The sequence below is a fragment of the Entelurus aequoreus genome, linkage group LG05 (genome assembly GCF_033978785.1).
Source record: "Entelurus aequoreus isolate RoL-2023_Sb linkage group LG05, RoL_Eaeq_v1.1, whole genome shotgun sequence".
Classification (NCBI taxonomy): Eukaryota; Metazoa; Chordata; class Actinopteri; order Syngnathiformes; family Syngnathidae; genus Entelurus; species Entelurus aequoreus.
The window spans coordinates 48,193,164-48,219,291 of NC_084735.1; the positions used below are offsets into that span (position 1 = coordinate 48,193,164).

General features: G+C 41.5%; 1 protein-coding gene across 1 annotated transcript in view; it reads right to left on the reverse strand.

Annotated features, from left to right (window-relative positions):
• The window catches only part of opcml (opioid binding protein/cell adhesion molecule-like), a 460,670-nt gene that overhangs the window by 302,921 nt on the left and 131,621 nt on the right, over positions 1 to 26,128 (reverse strand). The gene's annotated exons all lie outside the window — the stretch shown is intronic.

The window sequence follows — 26,128 nt, forward strand, 5'->3', positions numbered from 1 at the left end:
TTAAGTCCCCTCCTAAAGTAGGGTAAAGTAGTAGAAATGATCTGGACCAACCCCAAAATGTAATCAATTGTTCCTTATCCCATTGCAGATATTTACTGAAATATTTATCAAAATCGGCACAATACTTTTTGAATTATGTCGTTAGCTAACTAACTGAGAAAGACAAACAAACCCCGGTGATGACATTTATCTCCTGGTGCAGGTCATAAACTGATTAGGAGAGCTGACTCTTTACAAGGCTGCCCACCCTCTAGACACAATGGAGGGGGTGTAAATCAAAGGGGTGCTGGCTAAGCTGACATACATATTGGCCAACCCCATCAACCCACTGCACAACACTGTGAGTACCTAAGTAGCTCCTTCAGCAACACACTGGTGCATCCGCAAGGAGCGCTACTGCAGGCCATTCCTCCCCACAGCCAACACTTTATAGAATACAATTATAGATACTTTTTTGGTGTGCATTATGTACGTTAAATGTACGTTATTATAGTGTTATTTTATTACTTTCACTACTTTTTTACTTGATTGATTGACTGATTGAGAAGTTTATTGACATCTTAAAGAATTTAATCCATGTAATGCTTTAAAAAGGATGGCACAAAAAGCCAAAAAGCTTGTTTCTATTGTGGTCCATTAAATATTCATCACATTTGATACATTCAATAATAAAAGATATATAACCTGTAACATGTAGATAAAAAATTACGTTAAAAAAATTGAGAAATGATGTACATATACTCTTTCATTCCGGTTATTTTATGTCCTGTTTACTGTTGTCCTGTTCATGAATTATGCAAATGTTACACTGGAACTGTGGATTTTTTAAATTTGGCATGAATAAAGATTATCATATTAAGTCCTAAAAATTTTTTATATATTTTTGTTAAGAAAACTTTTTTTTTAAGTTAAAGTACCACTGATAGTCACACACACACTAGGTGTGGTGAAATTATTCTCTGCATTTGACCCACTTCCTTGTTCCACCGCCCGGGAGGTGAGGGGAGCAGTGAGCAGCAGTGGTGGTTGCGCTCGGGAATCATTTTGGTGATTTAACCCCCAATTCCAACCCTTGATGCTGAGTGCCAAGCAGGTAGGCAATTGGTCCCATTTTTATAGTCTTTCCGGGGTTTGAACTCACGACCAAACGATCTCAGGGCGGACACTCTAACCACAAAGCCACTGATGTATGCCACATGCTTCTTTAAAAGTGGTTAAGAAAAATTTAAACACTGAGTTTTGAATGAGGACCGGTTTTATTTCAGGGCAATCACGGCCATTGCAGTTATTGTTGAAAAAAAAAAGAAAATAAACTATATCAAGAATAAAGCAACTTTACTCTTGCCAGCCTGTCGGAGAACCTCAGGACTGGAGACCATTGACATCCATGCCCCTTTCCATGCGTTCATGTCATAATCCCGTAATGTCAACAAGACTATTAAAAACCCACCTTTTCAAAATTGCTTTTAGAACTGGACAAGCCATCTCATAACTCAAAGTTATTTTTCATTTTGCCCAGTTTTATTATTAAACTGTACCTGCTTTTATGATCGTGGTCATGTTTTATTTTGATTATTGTGTAAGCATCCTGGAGTGTAAAAGCGCTATATAAATAAAAGGAATTATTATAATAATATATATATATTTTTTAAAAGGCACACCTTTTTTAATTATGCTTTTTACCGATCAGTTCAAACTACTGTATTCTTAGGTTTTTTTAATTCTTTTATTTTTTCATTTTATTTTATTCTTATTATCACAGCTATTATTGTTACTATTTTATGATGTTTTACTTTTTATTTTATGATGTTTTACTTTTTATTTTCACATATATCTTGTACAAAGGTGTTTTTGTGCCTCATGCCACGTCTTATTGTTGTGTGTTTTCTTTCTTTCTTTTCTTTGCAGGTGTCGAGCACTTTGTGTTGCAACTTGCCTGTGCCTAAAAAGTGCTACATGAATAAAGTTGAATTGATCGATTGACAACCGCACAATGGTTAGTAAAAGTCATGAGTGACCTTTAATTTGAAAGTCAATACTCAGAAATCACTTTAAAATTGAGTGTTCAAGCTCCTTTTTACATTTGGAAAGAAAGGAGAGGTAGTCAGAATTTTAAGTAATAACGACACCTGTTATCAGTTAACATGGCTCCAATTGTCTCTGATCATACTTCATATTACTTTATACACATTCAGATGCGAAATTAACAGGTGAGGATTATTGCTGTGGACACCGTGACTGACATACAGTCCACTGGCAAAGGGAAGCAAGTGGGAGGCGTGTTTAATGTGTGTCATGGGACAAATGAGCTCTGGAGAAGCATCCATCCATCCATCCATTTTCTACCGCTTATTCCCTTCGGGGCAGTGTATCAAAAATAATTGACAGCACATAAAACATCTGTGGGCTGTGTGAATGTTTGCAGGCGCCAAAACGAATCCTTCATGTGGTCGAGACCAAAAGCCAAGCCGGATCAAAAGTTCAATTTAACAGTGCATCATTTTTTTTCCCGGGGGAAAAATGCAATTGTCTTGTGCTTACTGGCAGAATTCGTAGCCAAACCTTCCACAGGGAGAGCATGTTTTCAGACAATTTTCAAGATAACAATCAGGGACAGTTTTTATTATCTTTTGGACTTTTGCCAAACCACTTTACTCCCATTACACGTTGTACCGTGTTTCCTCAATGTAGAGTCGCTAAAGGATGAAAAACTCGCCAGGGATTTGTGTTTTGAAAGCCTTCAGTCCAAAATACAAAATAAAAACATTTCATGTTTTTGTTTTTAATTCAACCCTTGAGTCATTATCCGTATAGTAAATATGAAAAGTGTCTTATTATGCAAAACTGTGACGATCTGTCACTTAATTTCTGTTTGTTTCCTTGTTTTGTATTTGCTTCCCATCAGTGCTCTTATTTTGTTTCCACTTCCTGTTTGTCCCGCTGAGCACTGTGGTTTTTCCCTCACCTGCTGTTGATTGGCAGCCGGTCCACACCTGCTGCCAAACAGCATGTCTCTATTTATGCCTGTCACAAGCACTCCTTAGTGCTCGAAGATTGCTTTATGCTTGGTAATATTATATGCACGACTGCTTCACTTTATGTTTAATGAGATTAGAACTCATCCTACCTGCTCTCCGTTCTCCTGGTTCCTGCATCTTGGGGTCACTAATACGGCAGCCAGGTGAGTTCCTCACCCAAAACCACCTTTTCTTACCTATTATCACCTGTTTTTTGCGTATTTGGGATCTGCATGAGTCCCAAAAATTGTAAATCAAACCATGGAGGCATGGCGGAGATATTTATGAAACAAACCTTGCCTTTTGCACCCTTTATAATCCGGTGCGCTCTATGGTTCGAAAAATATGGTACTCTTTTTCTATCCAAATTGAAATCCTGAAATTAGAAAATGCATGATTACCGTATTTTTCGGACTATAAGTCACAGTTTTTTTCATAGTTCGGCCGGGGGTGCGACTTATACTCAGGAGCGACTTATGTGTGAAATTATTAACACATTACCGTAAAATATCAAATAATATTATTTAGCTCATTCACGTAAGAGACTAAACGTATAAGATTTCATCGGATTTAGCGATTAGGAGTGACAGATTGTTTGGTAAACGTATAGCATGTTCTATATGTTATAGTTATTTGAATGACTCTTACCATAATATGTTACGTTAACATACCAGGCACGTTCTCAGTTGGTTATTTATGCGTCATATAACGTACACTTATTCAGCCTGTTGTTCACTATTCTTTATTTATTTTAAATTGCCTTTCAAATGTCTATTCTTGGTGTTGGGTTTTATCAAATAAATTTCCCCAAAAAATGCGACTTATACTCCAGTGTGACTTCTATATGTTTTTTTCCTTCTTTATTATGCATTTTCGGCCGGTGCAACTTATACTCCGGAGTGACTTATACTCCGAAAAATACGGTACATTGTGTAATCACATTGCAGTTAAAAAAATCGTTATAATGGCAGTCAATGTGGATTTTTTTGTCCCCATGATATAACGTTTGAAATCTGGCTCTACAAATTATGGAACAATGCAAAAAAAAAAATGTTTTATTACTAATCTTATGAATATTTTGGCCTGATCCTTACACAAGTCCCTCAGTCCTTCAACATGTACTGTATGGATGAACGCTCAAGTTATGCAACTTTTACAAAATAAAGAAAATGACTTAATTGAATCAAGTGGTCATTCAAAGGGTTAAAATAGAAAAAAACAGGACATGTTTGATATTTTTATTTAGGACTGAAGTTGATTAAGAGATTTGAGCTATAAATGTTTTAAAAAGTATCCACCGCTTGTCCCTCTCGGGGTCACGGGCAGTGCTGGAGCCTATCCCAGCTGCATTCGGGCGGAAGGCGGGGTGCACCCTGGACAAGTCGCCATTTTCAAAGTTGTATGAATCTAAAATGTGTTTATACACTCTTAACTCCCTGAAGACATTTCTGTCCTCTAGCTACTCTATTGGGCTACAATTATTTCCCAGCATTTTGGTGATATATGGAAGTATTATAAATATTACAAATTACAATTTTAAACAATATATTAAAGGTGTAACTCCCTCCAAATAGCACAGACACAATGGCTTTCTTGAACTGATTTATTTGAAGGCTTCCTTTCCCTTCAAATTCACCGTGAAAACTGAAATAAAATAAAGCATGTTATAAACGTAAAAATAACAACATGCACAGCATGTGGATCAAACATTTTACCGAAGTAAATACAAACAGATATGACAAACAAATACCTCGTTGGCCTGCATGCTTCTTTTAGGAGGAAATTGTGATCTTCAGGCTCTTATAGCCCAAACTCTTATAGTCCTTGTGACACCTTTTAGTCTTTGTGACAGTCAGTCTCTCTCTTTCTGCCTTCACATGGCATCAACAATGTTTTCTCATACCCGGAAGTAGCTTCCTTACATCCGACTACAAACCAAACGAGACACTTCAAAATAAAAGTATGCCCTCAAACTTAACAAAAAAGGCATGAAATTACATTTTTAACCACAGTAACTTAAATATAGACTTCTTATGAACTTTTATGCATTTTGATTTGAATTCCCTTTTATGAACTTATTATTCTGTTTTTAGAGAAATAAAACAAATTATAATAATTATTAGTAGCAACAGTTACAAAAGGCCTACTGAAATTATTATTTTTTATTTAAACGGGCATAGCAGATCTATTCTATGTGTCATACTTGATCATTTCGCGATATTGCCATATTTTTGCTGAAAGGATTTAGTAGAGAACAACGACAATAAAGATTGGAACATTTCCCCATTAATTTGAGCGAGGATGAAAGATTTGTGGATGAGGAAAGTGCAAGTGAAGGACTAGTGGGGAGTGGAAGCGATTCAGATAGGGAAGATGCTGTGAGAGCCGGGGGTGACCTGATATTCCGCTGGGAATGACTACAACAGTAAATAAACACAAGACATATATATACTCTACTAGCCACAACACAACCAGGCTTATATTTAATATGCCACAAATTAATCCCGCATAAAAACACCTAGGTGTTTGTTATGCTAGCTCCTAGCTACTAGCTCCCGTCCATATAACCCGCCAATACAATTCAAACACCTGCACAACACACACAATCACTCTGCCCAAAGGACAGTTCACCTAACCCAAGGTTCATAAAGCTTATATATTTTACCAAAGTTACGTACGTGACACGCACGTATGGGCAAGCGATCAAATGTTTGGAAGCGCAGCTGCATACTCACGGTACCGCGTCTGCGTCTCCAAATCAAAGTAATCCTGGTAAGAGTCTGTGTTGTCCCAGTTCTCTACAGGCGTCTGTGTATCGAAGTCAAAGTCCTCCTGGTAAGAGTCTCTGTTGTCCGAGGTCTTCGATCTTGACTGCATCTTTCGGGAATGTAAACAATGAAACGCTGGCTGTGTTGTGTTGCTGACTTCCCTCGCATACTCCGCTTCGCACCGACAACTTTCTTCTTTGTCTGCTCAGCTTCTTTCTCCATAATGCAATGAACAAATTGCAACATATTCACCGACACAGATGTCCAGAATACTGTGGAATAATGAGATGAAAACAGAACTAGTTTGTATCGGCTTCAATGGGGGAGCCATACCTCTGTTTCACTGGCTACGTCACGCGCATACGTCATCCTCCAAAGGAGTTTTCAACTGGAAGTTTAGCGGGAAATTTAAAATTGCACTTTATAAGTTAACCCGGCCGTATTGGCATGTGTTGCAATGTTAAGATTTCATCATTGGTATATAAACTATCAGACTGCGTGGTCCGTAGTAGTGGGTTTCAGTAGGCTTTTAAAATGAAAGATTAAGAAAATTCTGAAGAAAAAAAAATCATTGCATTCAGAGTAACACAACCAAAGTTATAGCCAAAAATAGAGCAAACATTTACCTCATAAGACAAAAAAGTCTCCAATAATAACTCAACTAGGAAATGACCCACAGACAAACTGTCGCAGTGGCATTTCTTTTTAGGTTAGAAAAGGAGAAAAGAAGAGGAGGGAAAGACAGCAGGGGATGTGTTCGAGTTGTTAGAGCTTCTACCAAATATTCAGAAACTTATTGGTACTTGTTGTAGTTCTTGAAAAGAGAATGTTCCTTCAAGCTTACTACCAAGTAGCTCACTTGTTACTTGGAGGGTCGTTCCTGCCTCATGCGTGGTCTTAGTCCGACTGGCTACTGTAGCTGTCCTGGGTTTTAGAAGGGGGATCAACCTTGAGGCTTCCGATTAGCTATCAGTGGACTGCATCATAAATTCCCAGGATTGAGACCCTTCCCTTTGTTGTTGTTACATCTGTACTTTTACATTTTTACGTGTAATAGTGTGCAGACCTATTTAGTTTCTCTTTGAGGTGAGGTGGTTCACATACACTATATTGCCAAAAGTATTTGGCCACCCATCCAAATGATCAGAATCAGGTGTCCACAGGTGTATAAAATCAAGCACTTAGGCATGGAGACTGTTTCTACAAACATCTGTGAAAGAATGGGCCACTATCAGGAGCTCAGTGATTTCCAGCGTCTTCCAACATGACTGTGCACCTGTGTACAAAGCAAGGTCCATAAAGACATGGATGACAGAGCCTGGTGTGGATGAACTTGACTGGCCTGCACAGAGTCCTGACCTGAATCTGATAGAACAACTTTGGAATGAATTAGAACCAGGCCTTCTCGACCAACATCAGTGTGTGACCTCACCAATGCGCATACAATGCGAAAATTCCTATAAATACACGCTGCAACCTTGTGGACAGCCTTCACAGAAGAGTTGAAGCTGTAATAGCTGCAAAAGGTGGACCAACATCATATTGAACCCTATGGGTTAGGAATGGGATGGCACTTCAAGTTCATATGTGAGTCAAGGCAGGTGGCCAAATACTTTTGGCAATATAGTGTATGTCCTGACTCCTACCTCTACCCATTGGCCTGCCCAGCTTGTGCTCCCACTAGTATCACTCGTCAGGTCACATGGGTACACAAGCCACGACAATAAGGGAAACTTGTGATGCATGTACAGTAACTACTGTGTATAGCTCTCTTGTGTGTATACATGTTATATAACTTGCCAAAAGTTGCACATATTTTTTGCACTGGAGACGGTGGAGGGCAGGGTCACGTACATTGGCGACAGAAAGTCCTCTCCTGGGTTGTAATAATAAAATGAATAAAAAACAAGAGTCAAAGTTTTTGTATCCTTTGTGATATGGCGGCATGTCCATCCATCCATCCATCCATCCATCTTCTTCCGCTTATCCGAGGTTGGTTCGCGGGGGTAGCAGCCTAAGCAGGGAAACCCAGACCTCCCTCTCCCCAGCCACTTTGTCCAGCTCCTCCCGGGGGATCCCGAGGCGTTCCCAGGCCAGCCGGGAGACATAGTCTTCTCAACGTGTCCTTGGTCTTCCCCGTGGCCTCCTACCAGTCGGACGTGCCCTAAACGCCTCCCTAGGGAGGCGTTCGGGTGGCATCCTGACCAGATGCCCGAACCACCTCATCTGGCTCCTCTCGATGTGGAGGACAGCGGATTTACTTTGAGCTCCCCCCGGATGGCAGAGCTTCTCACCCTATCTCTAAGGGAGAGCCCCGCCACCCGGCGGAGGAAACTCATTTCGGCCGCTTGTACCCGTGATCTTGTCCTTTTGGTCATAACCCAAAGCTCATGACCATAGGTGAGGATGGGAACATAGATCGACCGGTAAATTGAGAGCTTTGCCTTCCGGCTCAGCTCCTTCTTCACCACAACGGATCGATACAGCGTCCGCATTACTGTAGACGCCGTACCGATCCGCCTGTCGATCTCACGATCCACTCTTCCCTCACTTGTGAACAAGACTCCGAGGTACTTGAACTCCTCCACTTGGGGCAGGGTGTCCTCCGCAACCCGGAGATGGCACTCCACCCTTTTCCGGGCGAGAACCAGGGACTCGGACTTGGAGTTGCTGATTCTCATCCCAGTCGCTTCACACTTAGCTGTGAACCGATCCAGTGAGAGCTGAAGATCCTGGCCAGATGAAGCCATCAGGACCACATCATCTGCAAAAAGCAGAGACCTAATCCTGCAGCCACCAAACCAGATCCCCTCAACGCCTTGACTGCGCCTAGAAATTCTGTCCATAAAAGTTATGAACAGAATCGGTGACAAAGGGCAGCCTTGGCGGAGTCCAACCCTCACTGGAAACGTGTCCGACTTACTGCCGGCAATGCGGACCAAACTCTGGCACTGATCATACAGGGAGCGGACCGCCACAATCAGACAGTCCGATACCCCATACTCTCTGAGCACTCCCCACAGGACTTCCCGAGGGACACGGTCGAATGCCTTCTCCAAGTCCACAAAACACATGTAGACTGGTTGGGCAAACTCCCATGCACCCTCAAGGACCCTGCCGAGAGTATAGAGCTGGTCCACAGTTCCACGACCAGGACGAAAACTACACTGTTCCTCCTGAATCCGAGGTTCGACTATCCGGCGTAGCCTCCTCTCCAGCACACCTGAATAGACCTTACCGGGAAGGCTGAGGAGTGTGATCCCACGATAGTTAAAACACACCCTCCGGTTCCCCTTCTTAAAGAGAGGAACCACCACCCCGGTCTGCCAATCCAGAGGTACCGCCCCCGATGTCCACGCGATGCTGCAGAGTCTAGTCAACCAAGACAGCCCCACAGCATCCAGAGCCTTAAGGAACTCCGGGCGGATCTCATCCACCCCCGGGGCCTTGCCACAGAGGAGCTTTTTAACTACCTCAGCAACCTCAGCCCCAGAAATAGGAGAGCCCACCACAGATTCCCCAGGCACTGCTTCCTCATAGGAACACATGTTGGTGGGATTGAGGAGGTCTTCGAAGTATTCCCTCTACCGATCCACAACATCCGAAGTCGAGGTCAGCAGAACACCATCCTCACCATACACGGTGTTGATAGTGCACTGCTTCCCCTTCCTGAGGCGGCGGATGGTGGTCCAGAATCACTTCGAAACCGTCCGGAAGTCGTTTTCCATGGCTTCCCCGAACTGCTCCCATCTCCGAGTTTTTGCCTCCGCGACCGCTGAAGCCGCACACCGCTTGGCCTGTCGGTACCTGTCCACTGCCTCAGGAGTCCTATGAGCCAAAAGAACCTGATAGGACTCCTTCTTCAGCTTGACGGCATCCCTCACCGCCGGTGTCCACCAACGGGTTCTAGGACTACCGCCACGACAGGCACCAACTACCTTGCGGCCACAGCTCCAATCAGCCGCCTCAACAATAGAGGCGTGGAACATGGTCCATTCGGACTCAATGTCCAGCACCTCCCTCGTGACATGTTCAAAGTTCTTCCAGAGGTGGAAATTGAAACTCTCTCTGACAGGAGACTCTGCCAGACGTTCCCAGCAAACCCTCACAATGCGTTTGGGCCTGCCAGGTCTGTCCGGCATCCTCCCCCACCATCGCAGCCAACTCACCACCAGGTGGTGATCGGTAGAAAGCTCCGCCCCTCTCTTCACCCGGGTGTCCAAAACATGAGGCCGCAAATCTGACGACACAACTACAAAGTCGATCATGGAACTGCAGCCTAGGGTGTCCTGGTGCAAAGTACACATATGGACACCTTTATGTTTGAACATGGTGTTCGTTATGGACAATCCGTGACGGGCACAAAAGTCCAATAACAAAACACCGCTCGGGTTCAGATCCGGGTAGCCATTCTTCCCAATCACGCCTCTCCAGGTTTCGCTGTCGCTGCCAACATGAGCGTTGAAGTCCCCCAGTAGAACGAGGGAATCACCCGGGGGAGCACTCTCAAGTACTCCCTCGAGTGAATCCAAAAAGGGTGGGTACTCTGAGCTGCGGTTTGGCGCGTAAGCGCAAATCACAGTCAGGACCCGTTCCCCCACCCAAAGGCGGAGGGAAGCTACCCTCTCGTCCACCGAGTTGAACTCCAACATGCAGGCTCTGAGCCGGGGGGCAACAAGAATTGCCACCTCAGCCCGTCGCCTCTCACTGCCGGCAACGCCAGAGTGGAAGAGAGTCCAGCCCCTCTCGAGAGAACTGGTTCCAGAGCCCTTGCTGTGCGTCGAAGTGAGTCCGACTATATCTAGCCGGAACTTCTCCACCTCGCGCACTAGCTCAGGCTCCTTCCCCCCCAGCGAGGTGACGTTCCACGTCCCAAGAGCTAGCTTCTGTAGCCGAGGATCGGACCGCCAAGTGCCCTGCCTTCGGCTGCCGCCCAGCTCACATAGCACCCGACCTCTATGACCCCTGCTATGGGTGGTGAGCCCATTGGAGGGGGAACCCACGTTGCCTCTTCGGGCTGTGCCCGGCCGGGCCCCATGGGGACAGGCTCGCCATCGTGTCCCACCTCCGGGCCTGGCTCCAGAGGGGGGCCCCGGTGACCCGCGTCCGGGCGAGGGAAATCTGGGTCCATAGTTTTTATTTTTCATTGAGGTCTTCGAGCTGCACTTTGTCTGATCCCTCACCTAGGACCAGTTTGTCTTGGGACATGGCGGCATGTGTAAATCTAAAATATTGCAAAACAAATATTACATAGTTTTCCACATTAAACTTTAATCTGGCTGTGCGCAGGCTACACTATACGAACACATTGTGTTACACAAAATATATGTATCTTGGGGGTAATCAGAGGTACCCACCTCTTCTAAAGTTGTACGTATCATTGCATCAACTATCTTTTCAAACAGGGTGCAGCACTAAATTATCTTCAGTCCCTAGTTCGCCTGTTTTGGCTATGTACATCCTTCTTCTTCTCCTTCGTCCGTATGTCCAACCATTTATTTTCTAATTTAGCCTGTATACGGTTTTCGGAGCACACAGCATTCTCACAATCTGAACCCTCTTTCGACCGCTAGAAACTCAGGAGAGAAGCACCTCCTACTAAGTCATACTGAATGGGCAGAGCTTGGCGAGCTCAGGCACATGGCTAATTTCAATATGATTTGCATATTTAAAAGGGGGCGTGGTTTGTCAGATGTCACACTGACGTCTGGGATCAATTACACGTTGATTGCGATGTAACAAATAAATGTGCTTGGATTTGTGCGTGTGCACATTTTGACACATCTTAATTTTTGTTAAGACTTGGACTTTGGTGCAGCTTGCTACGAGGCTTTCGCAGCTCGCTGGGATGAATGTTTTCCCGTGGTGCAAATCGACTTGACTGGACATGGCGTGAAGGTGAATACATGTTTAATTACTCTATCAAAAGAACAAACAAAAGGCGCGCACAAGGCGGAGACACAAACTTGGCTAAGGAGCAAAACTAACACTAAGACGTAAACTATGGGCATGAAACAAATAAACACTTACTGTGACACAAATAAACAAAAACTTACTTGGTCAAGCATGGAATTATGGCATGGAATGAGCATAAACAGAGTGCAGAGTAGCATAAACAGAGTGTCGCCAGGTGGACTACCTGGCAACTACCGGCTTAAATAATAGTGACATGACTAACACAGGTGCGTGAGTCCGAACACATGACAGGTGAAAACTAATGGGTCGCAATGGTGACAAAACAAGGGAGTGAAAAAACAGAAACTATGGAGTTTTAACCAAACAGAACATAATTAAACAAAATATGATCACAAGACATGACCATTTTTTTCTTGCGCACAATGTTTTTGGGATTTTAATAGGAAACCCACGCAACTTTTAATACATGACAAATTGGGTTCCTATTTCAAGGGTAATGTTTCTGTGGTGCAAACGTTACACTGCTTTGCTGTGATGACCACTCATAACAAGATGTATTAAGCATTTATTAGTTAGGGAATTTATGTTGCATACTAAACACAATTTAGAAGAGACAAAGGGTAGACCCTCTATTCAGTCATTGTTTACTACTTTGCTTTAGGAATTGTAATTTGTTTTTACAAGCTCTCTCCAATGTACTTTCTACATTAAATTAAGGCGTTGGATGTGTTTATTGCAGCACAGTTGTGATTTTGAAGTGTGAATAACATCCTCACAAATGGCATTACATTCACAAACAGCCCTTCGGGATTCTTGTCAATTTGACACTTCATTTGGTCTGTAAACTCTTGAACCAAGATGATGAGATAAAACTCTCATTTTCTCCGCGTAAGACATGAGGGTACATCTGAAATAAATCAAAGACCTACAGTATAGTCAAGTTCACCGTATTTTTCTCTTCTTCATAGGTTGCTATTAAGGGATCCTTGCATATTTCCATATTGCATGGGTTTTCTACAGGTGGAATGGTTTCCTCTGCAACAAAACACATGGAATGCTGATTTCCAATCAGCACGGATATAGGATTGCAGGAAACACATTTGACTGCACATTGTACTTGTGACCAATAAAGTAGCTTTACCATTTTAAAATTACCTTTGGGCCAATAAAAAAATCATATCACGTAGATCAGGGGTGTCCAAACTTTTTCCACTGAGGGCCGCACACGGAAAAATTAAAGCATGTGGGGGCCATTTTGATATTTTTCATTTTCAAACCATAACAAAATATCTGGATTTTTTATTTATTTTACCTTTAGGGGTCCCTGGGACCATAAAGGGTCTCAGTCATTAAAATGTTAAAAATAAGTCAGATTATCATTTTTTTAAAATTATTTAACGCTTACAGTAAATCTCTATATCAACTTCAAGTTCATATAAAGTAATACAAATTAAAAAAAATGTTTTATGGCTTTTCTGTCAAAAACAACTTAGTTTTTTCATAGTAAAACTGAAATATGCAGTATTTAGTAATTAGAGCCCTAAAATATCAATAATGCAGGACACCATCGATTTTAATTATTTCATATTTTTGAGTAATCACAGTGAAAAGATAAATAAAAAATCACTAAATATATTTGGGATCCAAAAGGTGCCCCACTCATAAAGTGATACATTTTCAACTTCAGATATATCTGTAAATTTTATGCTGGAACAATTATTTTGTTTGTTTTATGCGCTTTTGTCAAAGAAAACGTTGATGTTTTTATATGGCTACTACACAATATATGCAATATTTACCGCATAAAACATTTTAAAGTGAAATATTTGAAGTAATTGGAGCCCTGAAAATAATTCATTATAACATGGATTTTTTGTCATTATTTAATTTTTTTTGAGCAATGGCAAAAAAAGAAAAATAAAGAAAGACAAAAAAAAAAAAAACAGCCTGCATGGCAGCTTTTGTGTCAACATTGCAACTTTTTCTCGTTAGATTTCACCTCATTCCACTTTTTTTAATGTTCTTTTTTATTTTTACAATAGTATTTCCAGAATGTGTGGCGGGCCGGTAAACAATTAGCTGCGGGCCGCAAATGGCCCCCGGGCCGAACTTTGGACACCCCTGACGTAGATGCTTCACAGTATTTTGGCTGAATGAGCATGTATCGGACACTTGGTCTCCTTAGACGGATCCTCGCTCGTCTACGCAGACTGTTAGAGTTAGTGGGCGGCCGAGGGTGGAGTCGGCTCTCTTGGTTGCTTTGTTGGGTCTACTCCGGTCTCTGGCCATACTCCCTCACCCCAGCAGACAATGGCGTGGAACACCGCAGAGGCCACCACAGTGTATTTAGGTGTTGAAATTATGTTGTTTTTTTGGTTGCTTGTCTATGCATTGTGCAATCGTGTGTGCGCAATATATATTATTGGTTAATTATTTTTTAGATTTTTTTTTGTTGTTATACTTTTGTAGCAGTATGCAGAAATGGCACTGCTGGAGTGACAGCTGGTTGCATCAGCTCTGCTCTTTTAATGTCTTTATTGTCCTTTGTGTTGCAGCGCCCATTTCGGAAATTGGCGATCCTGTTCTGTCTCCCTGTAATGTTTGTCTGCTCTTGAATGGGATTGTGCTGAAAATCTTAATTTTCCCTCGGGGATTAATAAAGTACTTATGATTCTGATTCTGTTTCAAACACGACTATCTTGCATCACTTATTACTATGGTTGCGACACAATTGTTTATTTTCCTGCAGAACAGCTATGTTCAAGTACACTCCCCTTTCCAGTTGGTACTAAACCCAAACCAAGTAAACTGGAAAATAGTTAGATAGTAGAAAACTCAAGGTTCTCAAGGTTAATGTTTTAGTGACTACCCAGACACCACGGAGCAGACACCCCCAGTAATTTGTGGTGTTGCGATCATGCCAATTCACCCAAATTCAACCAATCACCACAAATTATGCGCATCCTTGCAATGTTGTTCCATGCCCACAACTTCCCTTTTTATAACGTTTGTATTTAACATGTAGTCGTGTGGTAAGGCAATTGAGAACACCTTCTCATTTGCAATACCGACCTGGCACGGAAGCAGTACATTGACAGAAATGTGGATGTGTGACGATAATTTCTTTACAAAAAACGCTTAAAACATTAATAAAAAAAAGGGGAAAAATCATCAAATCACAAGCTGTTATATTTAACTCTGGGTGTGCGGGTTACAATTACACTAAACTATGAAGTAGGCATGTGCCGACGGATCAGCCACTGATCTGTATCGGCCAATTTTCTTGAGAAAGTATGTGATCGGCATTGCCGATTAATGACTATTAATGCAAATCAGAAATGCCGATCCCCTCTGGCTAATATTGCATGTATTGTTTGTCCCACAGTTAAATAGCTAGCACAGGGGTGGGCAATTAATTTTTACTGGGGGCCGCATGAGCAACCCGAGCACTGCTGGAGGGCCACATCGACAATATTTCAATTAAATTTTGCTCAATATTATTTTTGATGTATACCGTAAGATAAATAATAATAATAATAATAATAATAATAATAATAAGAATACTTTCATTTAACCTAACTTAACTTTATACCAAAAGCACTGCTTTGGAAATCATTTGTACCCCTTTCAGAGATCACATTTAGTTCCCCTTAAACATCCTCATGTTGCACAATGAAATGTAAGCATAGGATGAAGTGTGCATTCCTGTAACTTTCTCTAGTAACAGCATTCCATGATTAATATAAATAAATTAACATTAATAATAAATGACAGTAAAATAAGCACACGTATGACTGAGGAGTCATAGTGTAACTTTGTGTGGTGTTCGAGTTGTCCGACTTTTTGTGTGGCCATAAACGCACGAGTGGTTTAGTGGTATGCGTGTTGGTGACAGATGACAAGTTGGTTTTGGCCTGGTTTGTACGGCAGAAAATGACTAGTTTTTCGAGATAGGAGTCTTTTACTCATGTTTTTGGTGTGGTTATGGCCGAATATAAACAGTTTTGCTCAATAAAGTGATCGATATAATTCCTGGCTTCGAAGCATCTCGATAGACGTTACAATAATTGAACAGCGTTCAATTGAACGGTGTAGACGAACACGTTGTCACTGTCACTCAAAGTTGCATTGCAAAATGGGCGCCGGTTGGCGACAAGATGGAGTAGTCGCACTTTTCTCACGCTCCCGCAAATTTCATTCCTACCATTCTGTATAGCTCGACTGAATGCAGTAACTGCTACTAACGTTTTAATAGTACTAATACCTTTTCGCGCTAAATGAGAAAATGTCTAACAGAGCCAAAAAGGAGGAGCAAAGGAAGGAGGATTTGGCGGCAAGTACCATCATGGCTACGCTAACTACAATGCTAGCGGACCACAAGACTTCTCTCTCATCGGAGTTTAACTCCGCCTTTTCCAAACTCAACAACACGCTGGACTGTATTCAGACCACACCTCTGGAAAACCAGAAGCGTCTCTCCTCACTAGAACTGTTTGCCGACACGACCAGCCAGGATATGCTGGCTATGAACACCAAGCTAACATTCGTAACCGAGGAGAACGCGAGGCTAAAAGCTAAGCTAATAGACTTGGAGAGCAGAAGTCGTCGGAACAACATAAGAATTGTCGGCGTACCCGAAAACATCGAAGGTCCAAACCCAACAACGTTCTTCTCTCAACTGCTGGTCGAAGTCTTGGGTGAACACACGCTGTCGTCGACCCCGTAGCTGGACCGTGCCCACCGCTCGCTAACAGCAAAGCCAGACCCCGGTGAGAGACCGCGTGCTATCGTGATATGCTTCCACCGATTCCAGACGAGGGAGCTGGTGGTGCGGGAAGCTCGGAAACGCAGGGGCAAACTAAAGTACAAGGACTCACCGATACACATCTTCGAAGACTACTGCCCTGAAATACTGGAACAGCGGACCGTGTACCGGGACGTCATGAGGGATCTCTACAATCTGGGCCTCAAACCAGCACTCCACTATCCGGCTAAGCTAATGGTTTCAACCGAGGATGGAAAGAGACGACGACTCGCATCTCTCAAAGACGCCCAAGATTTTGTCAAATCCCACAATCAACGCAGCCAAGAACATGCAAAAGAGTAATCTGAGTTGGTATGACTTTATTGAAACTTTGTTTGATACGATGTGACTACCCCACAGTGCATGGCAGGACGGCGCTAGCTTGGCTAACTGCAGCCATGTCTAGAGGCCACACTGCCGGCACCAACCTTAACAATCAACGCCTGCTTTATAACCATCCTAACATATCGCCAACTCCAGGCCTGACCGTGAATATTACATCTATGTGGTCACTCATTGGATCCACTTTCATTCACTCTTTGTTTAACCTTTCAGCTAATATATTATACTGACATTCTAGAGCTATCCTGGTTAATATACAATTATCATTATTGTTTAAACAACCCCTAATATTGGTAATTCTGTTTTATTTTGCTACATCGACACGCAAATTATTTTGTCTCCCCTTTACATGTTCTAATAGATATACATTCTTACACTATGGTTAACTTTTTCTGTTGTTATTTGACCTAACTGCTGACCTACTTATCTCTTAGTTGGTTACTGTTATTCCTTACCCACACATCCATGATGGTATATACGTTCATGCATGTGTGTGTGTGTGTGTGTATGTATGTATACATATATATACATATATATATAGGTGTGTGTATATATGTGTATGTACATGGCACCACTTGTACTTTGTTACTATATGCTTTTTGAGTTGTTTATACTTTATAATCTATCTTACTCGCTTTCTGGAGTTATCTTAGTACTGGGTACTATGTTTCCTGAGGGAATATATTGCAGTTTTGATGCACTTTAAAATGTTCTGACTCAGTTGGAGCCAATCTGTTGTTCTCGGGAGGTGGAACAAACCGGAAGCCGATATGGATACGTCCATGCAGGCGCAAGGACAGCGCACTGCTGTGAAAAGGACACTTAAGGTTCAGTTTCGACAATGGGGTTCTCAGGTCCTGGGACGATGGCCCTGTAGGTGGTTCCCAGGTTTAACCCACCTGGCATTGTTGTATGTTGTTGTGTCTGCGAGTATGTGTGTGAGTCTGTTGTGTTTTCTATATGTATGTGTTTTTATTGGTTTGTTTATCTCCTCATTCCTTCATCTCACGCTTCTGTTTCATCCCCTCCTCTTACCAGTACTCTCTGCAGTTCCCAGTTATCATGCATCAGCCCCCCTCCTGCCCTGCTTGTATACATCAGCCCGTTCTGCTCTTCTAGTTGGACATGGTGAGGTATGACAAGCACCAGTAATACACATAGATTTGTTTCATGGAACGTGAGGGGAGTGGGGAGCACCACTAAAATAGGGAGGGTCTTGACCCATTTGCAACACCTCAAAGGAGATATATTTTTCATTCAGGAGACCCACCTTCGCAACAGAGAGATTTCACAACTTAAAAGAGGCTGGATCAGCCATATTTTCCATTCAAAATTCAACGAAAGGGCCAGGGGCACAGCTATCCTTATTCGTAAAAATATTTCGTTCGGACTCAATCAAATTGTAGCAGACCCGGCTGGTCGTTATATTATTGTGTCCGGAAAGCTGCAAGGCACCCCAGTCATACTCGCTAGCGTTTATAGACCTAACTGGGATGACAGTTCTTATGTGACTAAATTGTTTACATCATTTCCGAACATTGGAAACCATTTATCATTATGGGCGGGGACTTTAACCTGGTGCAGGATCCTGTACTGGATCGATCATCTAACAAACTGGCTCCCTTATCTAAACGCTGGATACTTTCGCTAAACAGTTAGGTCTTACAGACCCGTGGAGACATGCCTCCCCTACAATTAAACAACTTTCCTATTTCTCCCATGTACATCACACTTACACTCGGATAGACTTCTTTCTTCTCGACAATAGACTACTTTCCAAAACCAAAACATGTAATTACCATAGTATTGTAATCTCGGATCATGCCCCCACCTCAATCGACATCAATATGGACACTCAACCTAGACCCCTTAAACAATGGCGATTCAACTCAGCCTTATTAGCAGAAGACCGTTATAGGAATTTCCTACAAGATCAAATTAAGTGTTTCTTCGAACTGAACGACTCACCAGAAATCGGAAGAGGTATACTATGGGAGGCATCTAAAGCCTATATTAGAGGTCAACTTATATATTTTGTTTCAAACCTAAATAAGACAGAGACCATTCAAATCACTAGGCTGCTCCGCAAGATTAAGGATCTTGACGATAAATACGCTTCAAACCCAGACCCGACACTATATAAAGAACGCCTTCGCCTACAAACTGACTTTGACCTTATGTCTGTCAATAGAGCGAAATTACAACTGCTAAAATCCAGACAACGATTTTTTGAATCTGGGGAAAAAGCTGGCAGGCTCTTAGCCCACCGGGTCAGGGAGGAAGCATCTTCGAGACTAATCACGTCTATTCGCTCTAACACAGGAGAACTACATACTGATGCAGCTAAGATTAATGAAACATTTTCTGCATTTTATACAACATTATATACCTCAGACTGCCCCCCTTCCTCAGATGAACTGTTTAGCGATAAAACATTTCCCCAGATAGAATGTGGGGCTGCGAGGGGCCTGGGCCAGCCCATTAGTGTCATTGAGATTACAGAAGCCATCAAATCATTACAGAGTAATAAGTCACCCGGCCCGGATGGCTTTAGTGCAGAATATTACAAAACTTTCTCCAGTGTTCTTGCTCCGGCTCTGAGAGACATGTATAATGAAGCTTTTCTGCAGCATCGCCTCCCAGAAACCTGATCGAGGGCCACCATTTCTCTCATCCTAAAAAAAGAGAAAGACCCCCTGCTTTGCAGCAGCTATAGACCAATTTCGCTCTTAAATGTAGACCTAAAAATTATATCCAAGGTTCTCGCTCTCCGGCTCCAAAAGGTGATGCCTTCCATCATCTCGTTGGATCAAACAGGTTTTTTGCTAGGCCGGCAATCCTCACACAACACTCGGCGCCTCCTAAACATTATCCATTCGCCAAACTCCTTGACTCCGGAGGTGGTAATATCCCTCGATGCGGAGAAAGCCTTTGACAGGGTTGAATGGGAATATCTATTTGAAGTGATGGGTCGGTTTGGTTTTAATGAGGATTTCATTCTCTGGGTTAAACTTTTGTACTCGTCCCCAGTAGCTTCGGTACGTACAAATAATACACTATCCGCCCCAATTTTTCTTAAAAGAGGCACTAGACAAGGTTGCCCGTTGTCCCCATTACTGTTTGCTATTGCGATAGAACCCCTTGCTCTTTGGCTGCGCGCGGAGGCAGGCTTTAAAGGTATCACCCAGTCGGACACGGTGCACAAAGTCTCGCTTTATGCGGATGACCTGCTCTTGTACATCTCGGACCCTGCTAGCTCACTCCCGGTAATATTTGACATTCTGGAGCGGTTTGGCACACACTCGGGTTACAAACTTAACTACCAAAAAAGTGAGCTGTTTCCGATTAATTCCTTAGCTAAACAGTCACCACGATCTTTAGCGGCATTCAAATGGGCACATGACGGAATTCATTACTTGGGAATCCTTATTACTCCGGCTATGTCTGATATGCTCCGGGCAAATTTTTTACCTCTAATTGAAAAGATGGAGAAGAACTTTGCCCGCTGGTCTGTTTTACCATTATCTCTCGCTGGCCGGATCAATCTGATCAAGATGATCACTCTGCCTAAATTCCTCTACCTTTTTCAACATATCCCCATATTTATTACTAAATAATTTTTCGATAAATTAGACAAATCAATATCCAAATTTTTATGGGGGGCCGGATTGGCCCGAATTCGCAAGTCGGTCCTACAATCCCCCAAATCTGAAGGAGGGCTTGCACTCCCCAATTTTAGAAATTACTATTGGGCGGCTAACGTACAGAAACTCCTATACTGGATGGATGGAGGCTCTCAGACCCTCCCGGCCTGGGTATCCCTTGAAACGGCGATCCCACACTCATTGCATTCTTGCTTATGCTCATCACTCCCTTTCCCATTTAAACTTGAAGGCACAAACACCATTGTATCGATCTCCATTAAAATATGGAACCAGCTACGTAAACACTTGGGTTTTCAGGGCCCATCTATATTGACCCCGCTACTTAAAAACCAATTATTTAAACCTTCCCGTACTGACCCCGCATTCATGACTTGGCACGATCATGGTATCACCACTGTGAAAGACCTTTATGCAGACGGAGTGTTCTCATCCTTCACTGAACTCTCTTCCAAATACGATTTGCCGAACTCCCACCTTTTTCGTTTTTTTCAGGCGAGGGACTTCGTAAAGAAACAGTTCCCACACTTTCCGAATCGTCCTCCGGAAACTCTTATAGATACATTGTTATCTTTGAGCCCTAATCATAAAAAATGTATCTCTGTGTTATATACCTCTTTAAGTTCAGTTGCTCCAAACTCTCTATCAGTGATAAGAGCCTTGTGGGAGAGCGATCTTAATACCAACATATCCGATCAACACTGGGACTCTGCCCTGAAACTGGTTCACTCCTCCTCAATATGTGCCCGCCATAGTCTCATCCAATGCAAAGTAATCCACAAAATTCATTACACTAACTCAAAACTAGCCAAAATCTACCCCACTGTTAGCAATACCTGCAATAGATGCAAACAATCTCCGGCCGATCATGTCCATATGTTCTGGTCCTGCTCTAAACTATGTTCCTTTTGGGAGGATATTTTTGACACGATCGGAAAAGCATACGGTCAAAACTTTCCCCCCAACCCATTATCAGCCATTTTTGGCGTATGCCCCGATAACATGTGCCCGGTATCACTAAAACGCGCTGTTGCTTTTACGACCTTGCTGGCGAGGCGATTGATCTTGTTTAATTGGAAGCTGGCTCGCCCCCCATCACACGGCCGTTGGATTAGAGAGGTTCTCTACAATCTAAAACTGGAAAAACTTAGGTTTTCGCTAAAAGGCTCGGCTCAAGCGTTTGAAAGCTCATGGAGTCATTTCTTGCTGTATGTCAACTCTCTTGATTTATCCCCAGACGCAGATGAGGAATAATCTCCCTTTTATTTATTATTATTATTTTATTTTAATTTAATTTTATTTTATTTTAAATTTATTTTTTCCCTTTCTCTCCTTTCAGCCTGTTTGTCTGTCTCCGGCCTTGTATGTGTGTGTGTGTGTGTGTGTGTGTGTGTGTGTGTGTGTGTGTGTGTGAGAATGTCTGTCTTTGTCGTCTTACTTGTTATATGATTGTGCCATATGTCCCTTGTTGGTGTGACCTGAGTGGGGTGGGAGGGTGGGTGGGGGATTTGGGTTTTAAGGGAAAGGTTGTGAAGAATTTTCTGACTTTAAAATTGTACTGTTTCGACTTGCACTTTTTTCTGTATTTGAAAATGCCAATAAAAAAAGTTGGATTAAAGTTGCATTGCAAAATTACACAGAATAAATATGTTTATTTTGTTTAAAATTCAGATGGGATTTCATTTGGTGCGCGGCATATATTTGCTGTGCGCAGAGGACGCTTGAGCAGTGCGCAATTGCGCAGGCGCGCACCTTAGAGGGAACGTTGCTTGGCAGTCCATGTCTTGTTGAAAACACGCCATTTGTCATCAACTTTTCTCTTTTTAGCGTCTCGGGTGTAAACTGTGCATCACTTGTCGCTGTGCACCTTCACTCACAGGTTACACACGGACTTTCGCAAATAAATAACACTTTTCAAAATAAAAGCAGCACAGTTGTATTGCACGCACGACATAGATGTTATTTCAACTTTATTTTGTAATTTGTGACTGCAGCTGTTCACATTCACTCACAATCACGCATGTGCATACGTCCACACGGAAGTAATACAAATAACGCTTTTCAAAACAAAAGCACCGTTGTATTGCACACTCGACATAGATACTTTTTAAAATGTATTTTGTAATTTATGATTGGACTCACGCGGGCCGGACAGGGACGCACAAAGGGCCGGATGTGGCCCGTGGGCCGCAGAATGCCCAGGTCTGAGCTAGCAGCTAATCATGTGTCTTCATACACTGTGTGGAGCCGCTCCCCTAAATTAATAATAATCACCTACCCTAGGGCAAATAAACTGCATTTCTTAGTATCTTAAGTATTATTGTCAAGTACAGGACGGGGCTAAACATGTTACACACCAAAAGCAAGCAGGAGAAGGTATTAGGGCTGTGAATCTTTGGGTGTCCCACGATTTGATTCTATATCGATTCTTGGGGTCACGATTCGATTCAAAATCTTTTTTTTTTTCCGATTCAACGCGATTATCGATTCAAAAACGATATTTTCCCGATTCAAAACGATTCTCTATTCATTCAATACATAGGATTTCAGCAGGATCTACCCCAGTCTGCTGACATGCAAGCAGAGTAGTAGATTTTTGTAAAAAGCTTTTATAGTTGTAAAGGACAATGTTTTATCAACTGATTGCAATAATGTAAATTTGTTTTAACTATTAAATGAACCAAAAATATGACTTATTTTATCTTTGTGAAAATATTGGACACAGTGTGTTGTCAAGCTTATGAGATGCGATGCAAGTGTAAGCCACTGTGACACTATTGTTCTTTTTATTTCATTTTTATAAATGTCTAATGATAATGTCAATGAGGGATTTTTAATCACTGCTATGTTGAAATTCTAACTAATATTGATACTGTTGTTGATAATATTCATTTTTGTTTCACTACTATTGGTTTGTTCTGTGTCGTGTTTGTGTCTCCTCTCAATTGCTCTGTTTATTGCAGTTCTGAGTGTTGCTGGGTCGGGTTTGGTTTTGGAATTGGATTGCATTGTTATGGTATTGCTGTGTATTATTTTGTTGGATTGATTTTTTTTTTTTTTAAAAAGATAAAGAAAAAAAGAAAAATAGTTTTTTTTTTAAAATGAGAATCGATTCTGAATCGCACAACGTGAGAATCGCGATTCAAATTCGAATCGATGTTTTCCCACACTCCTAGAAGGTATGCTAAGAGCTAAGCTAACCACTAAGCTTGCTTGACACAACAAAATAAATACATGTTTAGTAAATTCTAAGGCGTGTAAATGGAACTACATTACAGCAGAAAGTATGCAGTAGATAAATACAAATCTATAGAGAGGATAATATACGGTTGGCGTGGCAGCATTGTCACAGTCAGTACACGACATGTAAGAGGGCGGATCGATCCATAAATTGGTGGTGTCGACACCAAGGGTGATATCAGTATATGATAAATACTAGAGTTAGGGCGATATTCTTATTTTCTTAAAATATTTTTTTTGGTGTTTCAGTTCAAGTTTATGATTTCATGGAATTATTCCTTGGACGCAAGAGGACTTAAGTGGCAAAAATAATTTCAATGCATAATAATTATTTGTGTTTAGTTATTGTGTACTATTGACTTTGTGTTGCTCAAACAATCGGATGTAATAAAAGAGAATAAGGAACTTGTTTAATTATTTTGTTGATATTGTTAAACTGTGGATACTGGATAACTGGAAAAACGTATAGTTACTACAAGTATTGGTATTGGTAATCGCCAATCTCACTCATGGTTGATCGGTATCATAATCCGCACATCCTCACAATGAACTTTAGTAAATCACCACAAAATTTGGGTCTGCGAATGTGAAACAATGTAATGTTTTAAGACATGTCATTATTATTGAGTGAATTGTGATATGTAATTATTTTGACTATTAGTAAAAATCACTGTGTTTTGTTTTATTAATGCTAATGACTGCAATATGTGACATTAGCATTACAACATACTTTACAAAAGGTGGAATGAATGAGGTTTAGCTCATCATATCTCATTACTAGAGCGGCGGTAACAAATGTATTTTTTTAATTACATTACATTTTGAACCTGATTAATGCATGCACATCATGGCAAGCCACGTTTGTCTGTAATCACAGCGGAAGAAGAAGAAGAAATAGTGGAGCGACCTGACAGAGACACACAGAGCCTGATGCTCTTTTATATTGTGGTGGATTGTCCAGAGCTTAAACAGCAACAAAAGTGAATTTAGTACAAAAAGTTTATTTACCCATTATCAAGTCAGATTGAGCTGTCCATGCAGACACACAAACGTCCTCCGGAGGACACACACAAGCAATCTCTCTCGAGTCCCGGTCTCCTGCCATTTTTATCTGTTGGTTCGTGCGTCACAGTTCTTTCTCGTGTGTCATTTGTTTTTGCAACATCCTTGGATTCCTTAATCATACTTCAACAATCAAAACATTCTGTAGACAGGTTGGCACGACTTAATATTCACTTTTGTCCCACACCCGGGGACACAGAATAGAAGAGACATTAAATGAGCATACATTCTTGACAGACATGAAATATAGGTCAAAGGTCAGAAATTCTACTACAATATCTAAAACCCTAACACACACACACACACACACACACACACACACACACACACACACACACACACACACACACACACACACACACACACACACACACACACATCAGTTCCAATATCTATATCTACAACCTGGCAGAAGCAGGTGGTAAACAACTCGCAACAACACTTTCCCATTCTCCACCAATTTGCAATTATGAAAATCGGAAGCTCGAACATCCAGACATACTGTATGAGCGGGGCTTTAGTGAGTAAAGCAATTCCTAAAATGTACTGAAGCAATCTTCTACGTAAAGATAGGCGAACACACGTCTACAGAGCTGAAAATATCTTGTGGCGTACCTCAGGGATCAATACTGGGACCAAAATTATTGAATCTGTATATAAACGACATTTGAAAAGTTACAAATGACTTAAAGTTGGTATTATTGGCAGATGGAATGACTGCATTGTGTTCAGGAGAGAACACACAAAAGCTAATACAAATAATAACAGAAGAAATGAACAAATTAAAAAGATGGTTTGACAAAAACAGACTATCTTTGAATCTCAGTAAAACTAAAATAATGCTATTCGTAACAGTAGAAGAGAAAGTAAAATACAAATAGACGGAGTAGACATTGAAAGGGTAAAATAAAACACATTTGGGTTGTAATAAAAGATGATAAAATGAACTGGAAACCTTGTGTAAAAAATATACAACATAAAGTAGCAAGAAACACGTCAATAATGAATAAAGCAAAATATGTTCTAGACCAAAAATCACTTCATATTCTGTACTGCTCACAAGTGTTACCATATCTGAGTTATTGTGTAGAAATATGGGGAAATACCTACAAATGTACATTTAATTCACTAACGGTGTTACAAAAAAGATCAATTAGAATAATACATAATGTTGGATATAGAGAACATCCAAACACTTTATTTAGTGAATCAAGAATAATGAAATTCAACGACTTGGTGCATTTGCAAACAGCTAAAATGATGTACAAAGGAAACTATAACCTGCTAACCAAGAATGTACAACAATTCTTCTCAACA